We start from the raw sequence: 16,791 nt of genomic DNA, 5'->3' as shown, positions 1-16,791 counted from the left end.
TTGTTGAATTAACTTCATTTCTCTTTTTATGTTGACGGAATACAAGATAGCTGGAAGGGAGGAGTTGTTACATGTGATATAATGTGATATAGAATTTATCCTAGGCACTACTTTGTTGTTACTGTGGAACCTTGAGCATTGATACTAATTGAGTACTGCGCCTGCTCATGAATGTTCTGTACTTGAACTTGAGTTTGATAGATAAACTAAAGATAACATTACCTCCATTTCAAGTAGAATTATCACTGTTTGTGTAGTAGTAAGAACACAACACCTAATGCCAATAAAATGACAAAACAGTAACAGAGAATAATGTACAATATGGCGAACTTAGCAAACTAGGCATTTGTGGTAAGTACATGGGGGGCCGCCATCTTCATGCACTTTCACCATTCTCAAATAAATTCAGAATTGACACCAACCCTTGTCTTATTTAAAGACTTAGAATTAGCATAAGGACCAAGAAATCGCAAAAGACATGCAGTGCCACTTAGTGAAATGGTGACTAATAATGATAAATTGCACAGATACACTTTGCTTATCGAGATCTGTGCTTTATGTGGAAAGTTTGGATGAGGAATATTCTTTAATTTATTCAGTGGTGTAAAGTTCTTAAGGAAAAAGACTTTAAAGTACAACTTATGACATTTTGGGGGGTATCTGTACTTTACTATTTATATTATTTGACAACTTTCACTTCACTACATTTCTAATGAAGATAATGTTCTTTTTACTTCATGAATTGTCCCTGACACCCAAAAGTACTTGCTACATTTTGAATGCTTAGCAGGACAGGAAAATTGTAAAAATCATACCCTTGTCAAGAGAACATTCTACTGCCTCTGATCTGGCGGACTCACTAAACACACATTCTTTGTTTGTAAATGTTGTCTGAGTGTTTGAGTGTGCCCCTGGCTATATGTAAAATAACAAATTGGTGCAATCTGGTTTAATTAATATGAGGAATTTGAAATGAATTACACTTTTACTTTTGATAAATAAGTATATTTTAGTAATTACATTTACTTTTGATACTTAAGTATATAGACTTTTACTGAAGTAGTATTTTACTGGATAACTTGAGTCATTTTCTATTGAGGTATCTTTACTTTTACTCAAGAATGACTATTGGGTAATTTTTCCACAACTGAATTGAATCAACTTGACCCTTAATTACCCTCTTTCTCTCCCCCTCTCTTTCTCTCCTTTCTCTATCGTTGCAGCAATGGATTGTGCTTCAACTGTCGTCACTTCACATACCAACAGCAAAAACGACTGCAATAAAAATACATGTGTTGCCCAATGTCCAACTGAATCAGGCAAAAACATATCAGGTCAAAACATATCAGGCCAAAACATATCAGGCCAAAACATATCCGGCAGTGTGGGCGGAAGTATTTCCATTGGCAACCAGGACAATACCATCACTCATACCGGTATGTAACCCTATCCAGCGGGAGGTATTCTACATATGAATGAATTTATACATCAATTCATATGTTATTGTTTTGTGGCCATTCAACATGGGAATATAACACACATTGATATTAGACATTTCAAAGCATAAAGCAATTACATGTCCATATACATACACATTTCACAGCTCAGTTCCAGCACCAGCATAACAAATGTTTTATTGTTGCTCATAGCAGTGTTCTATGCAAACTCCTAATACTGACAACCACATTTATTTAATTACTGTCAATGACTCTCTCTTGTTCTCTTAGCTTAACAAACAACTCCCAGAAAAACTGTCGCACCCAGCATCACCATAGCCAACATAACAGGTGGCAAAGTGGGTCTTTACTACAAGGCAGAGAAGATGGCTCTCTGTGACCTCATCGAGGGGAGACAACTCAGGAAGGGCCACTCCATTCTCATCCTGAAAAACACCTTTAAGAAGACCCCTCTTCCTCCTCTATGTCACTGGCTTCCAAGTAGAAAGTGACAATACATACAGATTAAACTACATTCAAAATATTGATTAAAAATAAAGAGAGAATAAATCTCAGATAAGTGAAAAAGTGCTACAAGATATACTTTGATTGTATGGTCGAATTCAACAATGTAATCAATGTAGGTTTTTGACAAAAAAATAAATTTTACCAAACTGAGAAAATGTTAGTATGTGTTCTGTAAGATGTTATCATGAGTGTGTGTGTGTGTGATTACATTACATGATTGGGGTTGCCACCAGATATCCTACATACTGATACTAATTTCAACAAAGGTCAACAACACAATATTGTAATCAAAGTTTTATTTCTAAGGTTGTAGTCATGTCATTTCAAGCATACAGTGTGTTGGTGCAAGACACTTACAGGGAGCACAAATATATATAACAGAGACAAAATCTGCACATTTCCTAATTACATTGGATTTGAAAATCATTTGAACTAGAATGTTAGATAAATGCAGTGTTTCCCAACTAAAGGTTTGATGATTAGTTGAATCAAGTGTGTTAGTGCTAAGGAAAAAACTAAAATACAACTACTTTCACGCCAGATGGCTCTGTCCACCCACCCTACAATTCTGGAAAGAAACCATACACAAACTGTCCACCATTTTGCGTCACAGCATTCCACTCTTCCCATCCTTCTGCCTTCTTGGAGATCATCAGTCCATTTTTATTGCCTTAAAATATCACCAAGAAAACAATATTACTCAGCTAGAAAAACAGAAACTAAGTGTGTTTGTCAATGGATTAACCTCATCACAATGGGAAAATTACAGCATCCACCAAAGACTAAATTCAAACCTTCAACGAACACTGGACCCCACTCCTCTACTCCTTGCAGCTACCGCTGAGCTGATCCCACCCTAGTGTTTCCTCTACCACCCAAGTTGCTATTACTATTTATTTGTATACATTATATGGAGCAGCAGTTGAAAGGCACAACGTTTGATAGTTGATAGATGTTGTACAGTCAGGTCCATAATTATTGGTACTCTTGAAAAAGGTTAGTAAAAAATACTGAGCTATATTGAATGCAATTCTTTGGGGGAAATTGTATTCTTTTAAACTACCTGTTTTGAATACTCCAGCACACTCCCCTTGCTAGGTTAATTACACTGAGCCTTTAAAGAGAGAACATGTTGGAAGGAATTTTAGACCATTTCTCCAAATATTATCTTTCCAGATCCTTTATATCCTTTGTCTACTCTTACGGACTGCCCTCTTCAATTAAAACCACAGGTTTTTAGGGGTTCAAGTCCAGAAACTAAGATTGCCATTGCAAAATGTTGATTTTGTGGTCAATTCATCATTTCTTTGTGGATTTTGATTAGTGCTTAGGGTTACTGTCTTGCTGGAAGATCCACTTGCTGCCAAGTGTCAGCCTCCAATTCCTCTCTTATCCTAGTCAATCTCCTGAGACTTATGCTTAACCCTTTAGTTACTCATTCTACAGGCTATATAGACCATATTCCTAAAATCAGGGTGGAATTATTTAATCATTACTCTCAAGCAGGAATTCCTTTAACAGTAGTCCAAAATTATAGAAACATATTTGGCTGCTTTTAGCGCACTGCACACTGTCTGCTCGATCTCTTGTGCCAACATGTCAAATATTTAGTTCTGGATTCTTTTACCGAGGTAGTGCACATGTGTTTCTTTGGAGTGCACTCTCCATACATGCTTCTTCGTGATTCCATCAAAGATACCCAGCATTTCCACAAGTTCCCATTATTTGGCTCGTTCAGCCTGTCCGTGGTCCCACGTAACGCAATGTTCTGGGTGGCCATTACGCATATCAGGGCTATGAGCCTCTGCAACACCTGCTGCCAGTGGAGAGTCTCTCCGTCAATAGCCTGCTGGGGTTGGGCATCGATAGTTTGCTTGGACACCAGCCTGATCTCCAGCTCCTTCCACCTCTGGAAATGATCTAGGTGGTCATGCGACTTGTCATGCGAGCTGAGGAGGTGGCACAGATTCTTCCAGTCTCTGATTCCATCCCTGACCAGCGCAGATTTGTACTCGTGTGAACAAGATTACAACAAAAACAGAATGCTGAATTGTTGTGATTGGAATAGACAAGCCATGGTCTCTCCATTCTCTCCCGTTTGCCATCCTCCTATTGTAGTGGGCCAACAAAAGCTTTTGTTGCCCCTCATCTCTTGGGAAATTCCCCTCCTTATCCTGATTTGGCCCAGGCTGCACTAACAACATATCCCATAAAGATCCATTCACATATTTTGGTCACTCACCGGGATCTTTTATGTTTTTTGTCTGGGAGTCGGATTTAGCATCAGCACCACCACTGTCATCGGGGACGGGGAGCGAGTTTTTTAAAGGTAAAAATCTGTCGTTCTGCCCTTGAACAAGGCAGTTAACCCACTGTTCCTAGGCCGTCATTGAAAATAAGAATTTGTTCTTGACTGACTTGCCTAGTTAAATAAAGGTCAAATAAAAAAATAAAAAGATAGTAGGGTCTTCGCCGGTGTGGCATGGCCTGGTGCAACCACCTGTTCTCGGCGAATTTATGGCCTGTCCTCGGAGGCTTGTCATTCTCCACACCGGCTGATGGACATTTCTGCACGCTGATACATTTCAGCAGCGAATTTATTTGGTTTAGAGATTGTGCCTCTTTTCTCATTCATTTTTTTTTTATACTCGCTTCCTGATAGTTTTTGTCTTTTGGACATGCTGGCAAATTGTTTCAAATCTCTATAGCTTACTTTTAGTGAAAATGATATCCACTAGTAGTACAGCTAGCTAACGTTAACAGGCTAGGTTAGGCTGCCTTAATCACTAATCGTGTCTGTCACACACAAACATAAAAAACAATGCAATCATTTAATTGGCAGATTCGTTTTTATTCATGTTTCACAATTGGATAATCCCATATAAACACACACATCACCATAGCTACCAAACATAGTGGAAGTCAATTTCCACCTTTTCCGTGTACCCCAAGGGGTTCTTCAACAAAATGCCCACAACATTTTCGGCAGCATTAACCATTCTACCATTCTAGGGAAGAAAACTGTACACTTACGCTGGTAGCTAGGTAGCTACTGAAATTTGCAAAGATAACTTTAAAAAAGTGTATGCTTTTGCTGCCAGGAAGGCCAGGCATGTCAACTTGTCTGAATAAAAGGTAAGCGTTGATCATACACTCGCATTAATTTGTAAGATTACTAAATTATATATCACCTATTTACTTTAGTAGTCTATTTAAATGAATAAAAATACAATCTCGCTCTCCCACTCTCTTTCTCCCCTCTAGCTCTGTCTCTCTGATGATTTGATTTCTGGACAGCTACCGAGAGAAAACGTCGCTGACTGCAATGCAGCAACAAAGAAGAGGAATGAGGCCACTTTAGGCGGAGACTAAATAAATAAATGTTGAAACAGATGTTGGTCAATCAAATTCGTTATGTAAATAAACACAATTCGTTAAGGCTGGATCATTGACATAAAGCTTATTCTACACTGCTCCAGCGAAACAAGGCCCGCCATGCATTTATGAAAGCAATTGCTTCTAAAGCTAAAATGATCTCTCTTTTTTACAGGTCTACAGGAATATTACAATATTTGTTAAATATGTTATATAAAAGTTTTATTTTATTGTAACAATTGTGGGGTCGTGCCATGTGTGATATCAGGTGTCATATTATTAGTACGAAACTCCTACTTTAGGCAGCTGGCTGCATAGTGATAGCAACATTGTAACTCTCCGATGCATTGGGTAAAATTCCCTTCTGCCTGGGACCTCCTATATGTGCACGCAGTGCACCAACATTTTCTATGGGCATAATCATAGAATTACATATGTAAAATTGGAGCCTATCTGTTTGACAGACACAATTATGCTATCCATAGCCAAATACTCCAATACTGTCGCATGCACTGATTAAATACCTCAGTGTCTGGGAAGGGCTTGGTGTGTTTGGTTAAAATTCACTGTATTACAATTCCAGTGGGTCAGAAGTTTACATACACTAAGTTGACTGTGCCTTTAAACAGCTTGGAAAATTCCAGAAAATGATGTCATGGCTTCAGAAGCTTCTGATAGGCTAATTGACATATTTTGAGTCAATTGGAGGTGTACCTGTGGATGTATTTCAAGGCCTACCTTCAAACTCAGTGCCTCTGCTTGACATCATGAGAAAATCCAAAGAAATCAGCCAAGACCTCAGAAAGAAAAATTGTAGACCTCCACAAGTATGGTCCATCCTTGGGAGCAATTTCCAAACGCCTGAAGGTACCATGTTCATCTTATCAAACAATAGTATGCAAGTATAAACACCATGGAACCACGCAGCCATCATACCGTTCAGGAAGGAGACGCGTTCTGTCTCCTAGAGATGAACGTACATTGATGTGAAAATCAGTCCCAGAACAACAGCAAAGGACCTTGTGAAGATGCTGGAGGAAACAGGTACAAAAGTATGTATATCCACAGTAAAACGAGTCCTATATCGACATAACCTGAAAGGCCGCTCAACGAGGTAGAAGCCACTGCTCCAAAACTGCCATATAAAAGTGTAACTACGGTTTGACACTGCACATGGGGACAAAGATCGTACTTTTTGGAGAAATGTCCTCTGGTCTGATGAAACAAAAATAGAACTGTTTGGCCATAATGACCATCGTTATGTTTGGAGGAAAATGGGGGAGGCTTGCAAGCCGAAGAACACCATCATGTTGGTGCACGGGGGTGGCAGCATCATGTTGTGGGGGTGCTTTGCTGCAGGAGGGACTGGTGCACTTCACAATATAGATGGCATCATGATGCAGGAAAAGTATGTGGATATATTGAAGCAACATCTCAAGACATCAGTCAGGAAGTTAAAGCTTCGTCGCAAATGGGTCTTCCAAATGGACAATGACGCCAAGCATACTTCCAAAGTTGTCGCAAAATGGCTTAAGGACAAGAAAGTAAAGGTATTGGAGTGGCCATCACAAAGCCCTGACCTCAATCCTGTAGAAGATTTGTGTGCAGAACTGAAAAAGTGTGTGCGAGCAAGAGGCCTACAAACCTGACTCAGTTACACCAGCTCTGTCAGGACGAATGGGCCAAAATTCACCCAACTTATTGTGGGAAGCTTGTGGAAGGCTACCCAAAAGGTTTGACCCAAGTTAAACAATTTAAAGGCAATGCTACCAAATACGAAATGAGTGTATGTAAGCTTCTGACCCACAGGGAATGTGATGAAAGAAATAAAAGATGAAATAAATAATTCTCTCCACTATTATTCTGACATTTCACATTCTTAAAATAAAGTGAAGATCCTAACTGAAGACAGGGAATTTTTACTCAGATTAAATGTCAGGAATTGTGTACATGAAACTTTCCACCTTCTCCACTACTGTCCCATCAATGTGGATAGGGGGGTGCTCCCTCTGCTGTTTCCTGAAGTCCACGATCATCTCCTTTGTTTTGTTGACGTTGAGTGTGAGGTTATTTTCCTGACACCACACTCCGAGGGCCCTCACCTCCTCCCAGTAGGCCGTCTCGTCGTTGTTTGTAATCAAGCCTACCAATCTAGTGTCGTCTGCAAACTTGATGATTGAGTTGGAAGTGTGCATGGCCACGCAGTCATGGGTGAACAGGGAGTACAGGAGAGGGCTGAGAATGCACCCTTGTGGGGCCCCATTGTTGAGGATCAGCGGGGTGGAGATGTTGTTTCCTAACCTCACCACCTGGGGGCGTCCCGTCAGGAAGTCCAGGACCCAGTTGCACAGGGCGGGGTCGAGACCCAAGGTCTCGAGCTTAATGACGAGTTTGGAGGGTACTATGGTGTTAAATGCTGAGCTGTAATCGATGAACAGCATTCTTACATAGGTATTCCTCTTGTCCAGATAGGTTAGGGCAGTGTGCAGTTGGACTGTGATTGTGTCGTCTGTGGACCTATTGGGGCGGTAAGCAAATTGGAGTGTGTCTAGGGTGGAGGTGATATGATCCTTGACTAGTCTCTCAAAGAACTTCATGATGACGGAAGTGAGTGCTACGGGGCGATAGTCATTTAGCTCAGTTACCTTAGCTTTCTTGGGAACAGGAACAATGGTGGCCGTCTTGAAGCATGTGGGAACAGCAGACTGGGATAAGAATGGATTGAAAATGTCCATGAACAACCAGCCAGCTGGTCTGCGCATGCTCTGAGGACGCGACTAGGGATGCCGTCTGGGCCAGCAGCCTTGTGAGGGTTAAAACGTTTAAATGTTTTACTCACGTTGGCTGCGGTGAAGGAGAACCTTCAGGTTTTGGTAGCGGGCCGTATCAGTGGCACTGTATTGTCTTCATAGCGAGCAAAGAATTTGTTTAGTTTGTCTGGGAGCAAGACATCGGTGTCAGTGGTTGGTTTTCTTTTTGTAGTCCGTGATTAACTGTAGACCCTGCCACATACGTCTCATGTCTGAGCCATTGAATTGCGACTCTACTTTGTCTTTATACTGACGCTTAGCTTGTTTGATTGCCTTGCAGAAGGAATAGCTACACTGTTTGTACTGGGTCATGTTTCCGGTCACCTTGCCATGATTGAAAGCAGTGGTTCGCACTTTCAGATTTGCATTAATGCTGCCATCAATCCATAGTTTCTGGTTGGGGAAGGTTTTAATAGTCACCGTGGGTACCACATCTTTGATGAACTTACGATCCTTGTCCTGGGTGGTGGTCCAAACAGAGGATCCGCTTCGGGAAAGTCGTATTCCTGGTCGTAATGTTGGTATAGTTTCCTAAGAATGTTGCAATGTTGCATAGTTTCCTAAGAACATGAAGCGAGGCATTCATCACTGTCGGCGCCAATCTAGTATTCTCGGCATACACAAGTTCCTCGGCATACAACTTCCTCGGCGTACACATCACGAACAAAGTGAAATGGTCCACCCACACAGACAGCGTGGTGAAGAAGGCGCAACAGCAACAGCGCCTGTTCAACCTCAGGAGGCTGAAGAAATTTGTCTTGTCACCAACAACACACAAACTTTTACAGATGCACAATCGAGAGCATCCTGTCGGGCTGTATCACCGCCTGGTACGGCAACTGCTCCGCCCACAATCAAGGACAACAACTGTCTCAGCCACTGCCTGTTCACCTCACTATCATCCAGAAGGCGAGGTCAGTACAGGTGCATCAAAGCTGGGACTGAGAGACTGAAAAACAGCTTCTATCTCAAGGCCATCAGACTGTAAACAGCCATCACTAACATTGAGTGGCTGCTGCCAACATACAGACTCAATCTCAAGCCACTTTAATAATTAATAATTGCATGTAATAAATGTATCACTAGTCACTTAAACAATGCCACTTTATATAATGTTTACATACCCTACATTACTCATCTCATATGTATATACTGTACTCTATACCATCTACTGCATCTTGCCTATGCTGTTCGGCCATTACTCATTCATAAATATATATGTACATATTCTTCATCATTCCTTTACACTTGTAGTTGTTGTGACATTGTTAGATTACCTGTCAGATATTACTGCACAGTTGGAACTAGAAGCACAAGCATTTCGCTACACTCGCATTAACATCTGCTAACCATTTGTATGTGAACAATAACATTTGATTTGATTTGAATTGTGAAAAACTGAGTTTAAATGTATTTTGCTAAGGTGAATGTAAACTTCCGACATCAACTGTATATTTGTAGTAGCCTATTGAATACAGTAATGATGTCCAGACACAAGAATAGAAATGTTATTAAAAAACGTTTTATATTTCACATATAGCACAAAATACGTATTGTCATGTTAACAAAACAACTGTTTGTGACCTGGTGAAAGAGACCATACAACGGTTGTGTACACATTTAATTGTAGTGTTCTGGTGAATTTACCTTCAGCCTTGCTGTTCCATTTAGTCCTGGCAACAATATCATTGGAGTACTCCTCTCCAGTGGTGTTCTTGTCCACTTCCTCAAATGACTAGACATTTCCATCCCCCATGTCGTAGGACAATAAAAATATGTAGCAATGTAATTTTTGTTAAATACCCTTGCTTGTATAGGCTTGTTAGAATCTTCCCTTAGTGGGTTAACCCTATTGGTGCAGAGGTTTACTTACTGGCTGGAAAACTTGGATTTAAGACCCACAAGGGATGTTACATTGTTGTTCGCTACATTGGTGTCAGAGTGGGATGGTGTCTGTGAGGCTATTGGAGAGGTGTGTATACGTGAGAGACTTGGTAGAGTGAAGCGTGGGGACATGAAACAACCCTTGCAAGTTGAAGCAGTGGGAAGGAAGCCAGTTTGCCTTTGGGCTTGGAGATCTGGGTTCAATACGTTGCTCTGTCGCTGTTCAATACAAATACATTTACAGTATATGCAGTCAGGACCATAATTATTGGCACCCTTCATAAAGATGAAAACAAAAAGACTATGAAATAAATAATGCAAATACTTAAGTAATAAGACATGATAACTCGGGAATTATTCTGTGAATAACAAGGCCATAGCCTTCTGTCATCCGACCATAGCACTGCCTGGAGTTTGATAAACGGCATTGACACTTGGATTGGAACCAGTGATATGGTCAGACGACATGAAAATAGCGCTCTTTGGCCTCGCACACCCGTGACGGGTTTGACGTTGAAAAACAGAAACATATGCAGAAAAGTAGCTCATACAAACGGTAAAAAATAGGGGTGGATCTTTGATATTATGGGGTTATTTTGCTTCCTATGGTCCAGGGGGCCCAGTTAAGGTCAACGGCATCATGCCATTTACCAAGTACCAGGACATTTTAGCCAAAAACCTGGTTTTGTGTCAAGTGTCACTGCCAGGAGGCTGACACTTGGCAGCAAGTGGATCTTCCAGCAAGACAGTAACCCTAAGCACTAATCAAAATCCACAAAGAAATGGTGAATTCAACACAAAATCAACATTTTGCAATGGCTATCTCAGTTTCTGGACTTGAACCCCTAAAAACCTGTGGTTTTAATTGAAGAGGACAGTCCGTAAGAGTAGACAAAGGATATAAAGGATCTGGAAAGATAATATTTGGAGAAATGGTCTAAAATTCCTCCCAACATGTTCTCTCTTTAAAGGCTCAGTGTAATTAACCTCGCAAGGGGAGTGTGCTGGAGTATTCAAAACAGGTAGTTTAAAAGAATACAATTTCCCCCAAAGAATTGCATTCAATATAGCTCAGTATTTTTTACTAACCTTTTTCAAGAGTACCAATAATTATGGACCTGACTGTACAACATCTATCAACTATCAAACGTTGTGCCTTTCAACTGCTGCTCCATATAATGTATACAAATAAATAGTAATAGCAACTTGGGTGGTAGAGGAAACACTAGGGTGGGATCAGCTCAGCGGTAGCTGCAAGGAGTAGAGGAGTGGGGTCCAGTGTTCGTTGAAGGTTTGAATTTAGTCTTTGGTGGATGCTGTAATTTTACCCATTGTGATGTGGTCTGTGAGGAGGTTAATCCATTGACAAACACACTTGGTTTCTGTTTTTCTAGCTGAGTAATATTGTTTTCTTGGCGATATTTTAAGGCAATAAAAATGGACTGATGATCTCCAAGAAGGCAGAAGGATAGGAAGAGTGGAAGGCTGTGACCCAAAAGGGTGGGCAGTTTGTGTATGGTTTCTTTCCAGAATTGTAGGGTGGGTGGACAGAGCCATGTGGCGTGAAAGTAGTTGTATTTTAGTTTTTTCCTTAGCACTAACACACTTGATTCAACTAATCATCAAACCTTTAGTTGGGAAACACTGCATTTATCTAACATTCTAGTTCAAATGATTTTCAAATCCAATGTAATGAGGAAATGTGCAGATTTTGTCTCTGTTATATATATTTGTGCTCACTGTAAGTGTCTTGCACCAACACACTGTATGCTTGAAATAACATGACTACAACCTTAGAAATACAACTTTGATTACAATATTGTGTTGTTGACCTTTGTTGAAATTAGCATCAGTATGTAGGATATCTGGTGGCAACCCCAATCATGTAATGTAATCACACACACACTCATGATAACATCTTACAGAACACATACTAACATTTTCTCAGTTTGGTAACATTTATTTTTTTGTCAAAAACCTACATTGATTATATTGTTGAATTCGACCATACAATCAAAGTATATCTTGTAGCACTTTTTCACTTATCTGAGATTTATTCTCTCTTTATTTTTAATCAATTATTTGTATGTAGTTTAATCTGTATGTATTGTCACTTTCTACTTGGAAGCCAGTGACATAGAGGAGGAAGAGGGGTCTTCTTAAAGGTGTTTTCCAGGATGAGAATGGAGTGGCCCTTCCTGAGTTGTCTCCCCTCGATGAGGTCACAGAGAGCCATCTTCTCTGCCTTGTAGTAAAGACCCACTTTGCCACCTGTTATGTTGGCTATGGTGATGCTGGGTGCGACAGTTTTTCTGGGAGTTGTTTGTTAACCTAAGTGAACGAGAGAGAGTCATTGACAGTAATTAAATAAATGTGGTTGTCAGTATTAGGAGTTTGCATAGAACACTGCTATGAGCAACAATAAAACATTTGTTATGCTGGTGCTGGAACTGAGCTGTGAAATGTGTATGTATATGGACATGTAATTGCTTTATGCTTTGAAATGTCTAATATCAATGTGTGTTATATTCCCATGTTGAATGGCCACAAAACAATAAAATATGAATTGATGTATAAATTCATTCATATGTAGATTCCCTCCCGCTGGATAGGGTTACATACCGGTATGAGTGATGGTATTGTCCTGGTTGCCAATGGAAATACTTCCGCCCACACTGCCGGATATGTTTTGGCCTGATATGTTTTGACCTGATATGTTTTTGCCTGATTCAGTAGGACATGGGGCAACACATTTTTTTTTATTGCAGTCGTTTTTGCTGTTGGTATGTGAAGTGACGACAGTTGAAGCACAATCCATTGCTGCAACGATAGAGAAAGGAGAGAAAGAGAGGGGGAGAGAAAGAGGGTAATTAAGGGTTAAGTTGATTCAATTCAGTTGTGGAAAAATTACCCAATAGTCATTCTTGAGTAAAAGTAAAGATACCTCAATAGAAAATGACTCAAGTTATCCAGTAAAATACTACTTGAGTAAAAGTCTATATACTTAAGTATCAAAAGTAAATGTAATTACTAAAATATACTTATTTATCAAAAGTAAAAGTGTAATTCATTTCAAATTCCTCATATTAATTAAACCAGATTGCACCAATTTGTTATTTTACATATAGCCAGGGGCACACTCAAACACTCAGACAACATTTACAAACAAAGAATGTGTGTTTAGTGAGTCCGCAAGATCAGAGGCAGTAGAATGTTCTCTTGACAAGGGTATGATTTTCACAATTTTCCTGTCCTGCTAAGCATTCAAAATGTAGCAAGTACTTTTGGGTGTCAGGCACAATTCATGAAGTAAAAAGAACATTATCTTCATTAGAAATGTAGTGAAGTGAAAGTTGTCAAATAATATAAATAGTAAAGTACAGATACCCCCCAAAATGTCATAAGTTGTACTTTAAAGTATTTTTCCTTAAGAACTTTACACCACTGAATAAATTAAAGAATATTCCTCATCCAAACTTTCCACATAAAGCACAGATCTCGATAAGCAAAGTGTATCTGTGCAATTTATCATTATTAGTCACCATTGCACTAAGTGGCACTGCATGTCTTTTGCGATGTCTTGGTCCTTATGCTAATTGTAAGTCTTTAAATAAGACAAGGGTTGGTGTCAATTCAGAATTTATTTGAGAATGGTGAAGGTGCATGAAGATGGCGGCCCCCCATGTACTTACCACAAATGCCTAGTTTGCTAAGTTCGCCATATTGTACATTATTCTCTGTTACTGTTTTGTCATTTTATTGGCATTAGGTGTTGTGTTCTTACTACTACACAAACAGTGATAATTCTACTTGAAACGGAGGTAATGTTAACTTTAGTTTATCTATCAAACTCAAGTTCAAGTAAAGAACATTCATGAGCAGGCGCAGTACTCAATTAGTATCAATGCTCTAGGTTCCACAGTAACAACAAAGTAGTGCCTAGGATAAATTCTATATCACATTATATCACATGTAACAGCTCCTCCCTTCCAGCTATCTTGTATTCCGTCAACATAAAAAGAGATATGCATGTCAATTCAAAAACTGTAACAATAACTGAAATAAGGCACTATTCAATTACTAAAACTAACAACACATTTGTTTTACAATAAAATAAAACTAGGTTGAGAACCAGTCAGTAGTTGTGGGACCCCTCTGACTATTTCCCATTTTTCAGTGTTACAAATAGGAACAAAATCTGATTTAATATTGATTTCGACTGATCTACACGAAATACTCCATTATGTCAAAGTGATAAAAAAAGAATAAACTGGAAACATTTAAAAACGAAACAATTTGCAGAAACATTAGTTTGATAAAGAACATATTTTAATCAGAATCATTAAGCCCAGTCTACTTGTTGTTTTCAACAAACAGATGTTGTGGTCGTAATTCATCACCTTGCAGTTTTCAATGGGAATTGTCCATTTAGAAAATTCTAATGAACAGGCAGATTAAAACTTCTTAGGGCAGTATTCGGAAGTTTGTATGACTGAGGTGCCCAAAGTAAACTGCCTGTTACTCAGGCCCAGAAGCTAGGATGTGCATATGCATGGTAGTATTGAATAGAAAACTATAAAGTTTCTAAAACTGTTAAAATAATGTCTGTGAGTATAACAGAACTGATTTGACAGGTGAAACCCTGAGGACAATCCATCCAGGGTTTTTTTTTTTAGGTCATTGGATTTTCCAATGCTTTTCTATGGGAAAATATAATTATTAAGACCCCGATTGCAGTGCCTATGGCTTCCACTAGATGTCAACAGTCTTTAGAAAAATGAAGAAGTATTCTTTCTAAGTGTCACTCAGGTGGGCTCTAGTCTTTGGTGCGCTTGAATGAGAACGCGCTCCTCGTTGTTTTTCTCCGGTATTGGAAACAGTTTACTCCGTCTTAAATTTTAGCAATTATTTACATATTAGGGTACCTGAGGTTGGATTAGAAATGTTGTTTGAAATGTTTGGACCAAGTTTACAGGTAACTTATTAGATCCTTTGTAGGCATGTTGGGCGAGTTGGAACCTGTGTATTTCTGAATCAAAACGCGCCAAATAAACAGACATTTTTAGGATATAAAGAAGGACTTTATCGAATAAAACGACCATTCATTGTGTAACTGAGACCTTTGGGATTGCAAAAAGATGAGGTAAGCGATTTATTTTATCGCTATTTCTGACTTTCGTGATGCATCTGCTTGGTTGGAAAATGTTTTTCATGCTTTTGTATGCGGGGTGCTGTCCTCAGATACTCGCATGGTATGCTTTCGCCGTAAAGCCTTTTTGAAATCTGACAAAGCGGCTGGATTAACAAGAAGTTAAGCTTTTAAATGATGTAAGACACTTGTATCTTCATGAATGTTTAATATTACGAATTTAGTATTTTTGAATTTCGCGCTCTGCAATTTACCGGATGTTGTCAAATCGATTCTAGCCGTAAGGGATCCCTAAGAGGTATTAAACTAAATCGAAGGTTTGTATATTGAAAAGAAGGCAGATTTTGGTTTGTAACCCTGAAAAAAATTGTTGTTCAACTCTGCCAAATGAGCCTGTTTCAAATTTTCACTATTTGAGAGTAACTGTTCCAGGCAAGAGACGCACATGCCTTCACACTGCCAACTTTTTTCATTTGGAAAAATATTCTATTATATATTACATTATGTTTTTTTTAAAACTTGATATATCTGACCTGTGCAAGGAACAAAGGACTATAAAATCCTGGTGGGTCAGGTCGTTCATAATTGAAATGCCCACTCTGATATTTACAGCCATTTTTCATCATTCAAATTAATAGGCTACCCATTAATTCATGAAGAATATAACTTATAAATGCATACATGGGTCTTCTACTCAGTGTTGAAAAGCAACCTAACATAGGCAATAACATCATTACACTAAAACATATATTTGTAGACATTTTACTAAGAAACGTAGTATCAAAAAATAAGACAAATCTAACAAATGATCAAATTAACAAAACAAGGCTATGTCATTGCAGTGGAAGATGCTCTAGATACTGAGATCATAATATTTGGTATCATATTGATACAAGACTGACAGTATCCCCCATTTCTGACTATCTTGCTGAGGGGAGAACGCTTATAAAAGTGGCGGGAACGGCACAAATGGAACGGCATCAAATACCTGGAAATCATGTATTAGATGTATTTGATACCATTCCACTGATTCCGCTTCAGTCGTTATCACCAGCCCGTTCTCCCCAATTAAGGTGCCAATTAAGGTGTACAGCCCTAGGCTTTTACAGTTACGCGCCTGCTGAGGTTACTGCCTTTTGAAGATTGTGTTCCATGATATAATATAACCTGTTAAGATTATGGTTTCAAATGGCACTTTTTATTGACTGAATATATATATGGGTCAATTTAGCAATTAGGATTTGTTGTCTGTAATGGTTATAATAAATTAGGCATTGTTTTTGCGAACTGTTGGCATATAAGCCTAGATATATTCGCCCATATTGTTTTATGTCCTTGTGTTCTAAAAATATATATATTTTTCATTTAAGTACTGCAGTACAATTTCATTTATTGTGTCAGAACCTAAGAACAAATAGTTGTGTTCTGTCCATAAATACGGATTCCTCCTGTGAAGAAAAAGTGTAGAATTGCAGGATTTTAAAAATCACTTTCTGACAAAGTCAGGTGCCCATGTATGTCACCATAAGGTTGATCTTGTCCCCACACATCTCTCTGTAGCAATTAAGCCTGGGGTCATTACCATGAGGCCAATAGTGATTTTAAACCT

At 39.0% G+C, this 16,791-nt stretch overlaps 1 long non-coding RNA gene across 1 annotated transcript; it reads left to right on the top strand.

The window, feature by feature from the left end:
* Positions 1-212: 212 nt before the first annotated feature.
* On the top strand, positions 213-2,114 carry LOC115178117 (uncharacterized). The gene is made up of 2 exons (XR_003872555.1): positions 213-1,436; positions 1,728-2,114. It is a non-coding gene; the product is annotated as an uncharacterized LOC115178117 (long non-coding RNA).
* Positions 2,115-16,791: the final 14,677 nt, after the last annotated feature.

Source organism: Salmo trutta, chromosome 38 (genome assembly GCF_901001165.1).
Source record: "Salmo trutta chromosome 38, fSalTru1.1, whole genome shotgun sequence".
In the NCBI taxonomy this organism is placed as follows: Eukaryota; Metazoa; Chordata; class Actinopteri; order Salmoniformes; family Salmonidae; genus Salmo; species Salmo trutta.
This window is presented reverse-complemented; position numbering and strand designations above follow the sequence as displayed.